This window comes from Cicer arietinum, chromosome 5 (assembly GCF_000331145.2).
Source record: "Cicer arietinum cultivar CDC Frontier isolate Library 1 chromosome 5, Cicar.CDCFrontier_v2.0, whole genome shotgun sequence".
NCBI lineage: Eukaryota > Viridiplantae > Streptophyta > Magnoliopsida > Fabales > Fabaceae > Cicer > Cicer arietinum.
In genome coordinates, this window is record NC_021164.2 from 44632816 (window position 1) to 44633851 (window position 1036).

A 1036-nucleotide genomic window follows, 5' to 3' on the forward strand; every position below is an offset into this window, starting at 1 on the left:
GTTTGAAAGAAGGTTTGGAAAGAATCAAGGCGAGCCATGAGCATTTGATTGGAGATATAATCATCATCAGAGGTTGTATCCTCGTCATCTTCATCAGCCTGGGCAGCAGCATTTGAGGGTCCAGTTGTGTCTTCTTGAGCAGCATCAGATGGTTGATCATAATCACCTTTATGCACAAAAGATTCAAGTTGCTCATTCCATACTATCCGCATGCTAGGCAGGACGCCTAGATCCATCATATTTTCTTTTGTGGGTATATACATGACCTCATCAATATTTTCTTTTGTGGGTGTATACATGACCTCATCAGAGAAGTCCACCCCAAAGTGTCCCAAAATCCGGGAAACTTCCTTCGCATATGGTAATCCAATTGCCTCTCGGGATCCAAACATGACAGATTTCACAAAGTATGCCCAATTTAGTTGACAACCTTCATACATGAAATTCATAATTTGTAATTCAAACTCCGAAATTTGGGAGTAATTTCCAGCCTTTAGAACCATAATGTAGCTAAGGAAATAGTGCAAAAGACGATTATCAACGGTAAGATTTCCCACTCCATACCGTTGTTGGGCATATTTGGAACCAGCATGAGTCTGCTTTTGTTCCATTGTACGTCTGTCAAACCGACATAGGGCAATATACGCATCATACTTAGAGATATGAGCCCATTCACACAAGTTGTTGGGACAAAACTTTTGACCTTTAAAAGGAATGTTCAGAATTTCGCCTATGGTTTTGGTATTGAACCGAAATAATATTTTTCCTCTTTTATGGGGTTAGTTTCATCAAAAGTTACGTGCATTAATTCTTTGACTAATAAAGTTCTTTTATTGAAAATTCTAAATGCTTTACTAGATAAAGAGTAACGGATAAATATACCTTCATCAGCTTTTTCATCAAATTTTCCAAGGTTATCTTTACCGTTGTTTAACACAAAACACTTACATCCAAAAATGTGGAAGTGAGAGATATTGGGTTTTCTTCCTTTGTAGAGTTCATACGGAGTTTTCTTAAGAATTGGCCGAATGATTAC